Here is a 2,445-nt window from a genome sequence, read left to right on the forward strand (position 1 = left end):
TGCCCATTTCTGGCGTTGAATGCCAGAACCATGCTTGTTCTGGGCGTTCAAACCTAGCTCCTCTCCAGGGTGCAATTCTGGCATTTAGCACCCAGATGATGCCCATTTTGGGCGTTCAGCGCCAGGTTGATGCCCATTTTGGGCGTTCAGCGCCCAGATACTGCCCATTTTGGGCGTTCAGCGCCAGAACCATGCTCTGTTCTGGCATTGAACGCCAGACAGTTGCTTCCTCCAAGGTGTGATTTTTCTTCTGCTGTTTTTGATTCTGTTTCTAAATTTTTCGTTTATTTTGTGATTCCACATGATCATGAACTTAAGAAAATATGAAAAAAATAAAATTAGATAAATAAACATTGGGTTGCCTCCCAACAAGCGCTTTTTTAATGTCAATAGCTTGACAGTGGGCTCTCATGGAGCCTCACAGATGTGCAGAGCTTTGTTGAGACCTCCCAATACCAAACTTAGAGTTTGGATATGGGGGTTTGACACCAAACTTAGAGTTTGGTTATGGCCTCCCAACACCAAACTTAGAGTTTGACTGTGGGGGCTTTGGTTGACTCTGCTTTGAGAGAAGCTTTTTCTGCTTCCTCTCCATGGATGCAGAGAGAGATCCTTGAGTTGTAAACACAAGGTTGTCCTTATTTAATTGAAGGATCAATTCTCCTCTGTCCACATCAATCACAGCTCTTGCTGTGGCTAGGAAAGGTCTTCCTAGGATGATAGATTCATCCTCTTCCTTTCCAGTATCCAGGACTATGAAATCAGCAGGGATGTCAAGGCCTTCAACCTTTACTAACACGTCCTCTACTTGTCCATAAGCCTGTTTTCTTGAATTGTCTGCCATCTCTAATGAGATTTTAGCAGCTTGCACCCCATAGATTCCCAGTTTCTCTATTACAAAGAGGGGCATGGGGTTTATTCCTGAACCAAGGTCACACAGAGCCTTAAAGATCATGGTGCCTATGGTACAAGGTATTATGAACTTTCCAGGATCCTGTCTCTTCTGAGGCAATGTCAGTTGATCCAGATCACTTAGTTCGTTGGTGAACAAGGGAGGTTCATCTTCCCAAGTTTCAATACCAAATAATTTGGCATTTAGCTTCATGATTGCACCAAGGAACTTGGCAGCTTGCTCTTCAGTAACATCCTCATTCTCTTCAGAAGAGGAATACTCATCAGAGCTCATGAATGGCATAAGGAGGTTCAATGGAATCTCTATGGTCTCTAGATGAGTCTCAGATTCCTTAGGTTCCTCAGAGGGAAGCTCCTTATTGATCACTGGACGTCCCAGGAGGTCTTCCTCCTTGGGATTCACGTCCTTCTCCTCTCTTGTGGGTTCGGCCATGGCAATTAATTCAATGGCCTTGCACTCTCCTTTTGGATTCTCTTCTGTATTGCTTGGGAGAGTACTAGGAGGGATTTCAGTGATCCTTTTACTCAGCTGGCCCACTTGTGCTTCCAAATTTCTAATGGAAGACCTTGTTTCATTCATGAAACTCACAGTGGCCTTAGATAGATCAGAGACTAAATTTGCTAAGCTAGATAGATTATGCTCAGAATTCTCTGTCTGTTGCTGAGTGGATGATGGAAAAGGCTTGCTATTGCTAAACCTATTTCTTCCACCATTATTAAAGCCTTGTTGAGGCTTTTGATCCTTCCATGAGAGATTTGGGTGATTTCTCCATGATGGATTATAGGTGTTTCCATATGGTTCACCCATGTATTTTAACTCTGCTATTGCAGGGTTCTCAGGATCATAAGCTTCTCCCTCAGAAGATGCCTCTTGAGTACTATTGGATGCAGCTTGCATTCCATTCAGACTCTGAGAAATCATATTGACTCGCTGAGTTAATATTTTATTCTGAGCCAATATGGCATTCAGAGTATCAATTTCAAGAACTCCCTTCTTCATAGGCGTCCCATTACTCACAGGATTCCTCTCAGAAGTGTACATAAACTGGTTATTAGCAACCATGTCAATAAGTTCTTGAGCTTCTGCAGGCGTTTTCTTTAGGTGAATGGATCCACCTGCAGAAGTATCCAATGACATCTTTGATTGCTCAGATAAACCATCATAGAATATATCCAGGATGGTCCATTTTGAAAGCATGTCAGAAGGACACTTTTTGGTCAGCTGCTTGTATCTTTCCCAAGCTTCATAGAGGGATTCACCTTTTTTCTGTCTGAAGGTTTGAACATCAGCTCTAAGCTTGCTCAGCTTTTGAGGAGGAAAAAACTTGGCTAAGAAAGCCGTGACCAGCTTATCCCAAGAGTTCAGGGTGTCTTTGGGTTGAGAGTCCAACCATATTCTAGCTCTGTCTCTTACAGCAAAAGGGAAAAGCATGAGCCTGTAGACTTCAGGATCTACTCCATTAGTCTTAAGAACTGAAAAGGGTCTTCAAATGGAAGTCCATGAAATTTGCAGTTCTGCTACATCAGAGAAAC

General features: G+C 42.9%; 1 non-coding gene across 1 annotated transcript; it reads left to right on the forward strand.

Moving 5' to 3' along the window:
* Positions 1–2,104: 2,104 nt before the first annotated feature.
* On the forward strand, positions 2,105–2,212 carry LOC112761535 (small nucleolar RNA R71). The gene has a single exon (XR_003181926.1). It is a non-coding gene; the product is annotated as a small nucleolar RNA R71 (small nucleolar RNA).
* The last annotated feature ends 233 nt before the right edge of the window (positions 2,213–2,445 follow it).

The sequence above is a fragment of the Arachis hypogaea genome, chromosome 16 (assembly GCF_003086295.3).
Source record: "Arachis hypogaea cultivar Tifrunner chromosome 16, arahy.Tifrunner.gnm2.J5K5, whole genome shotgun sequence".
Taxonomy (NCBI): Eukaryota; Viridiplantae; Streptophyta; class Magnoliopsida; order Fabales; family Fabaceae; genus Arachis; species Arachis hypogaea.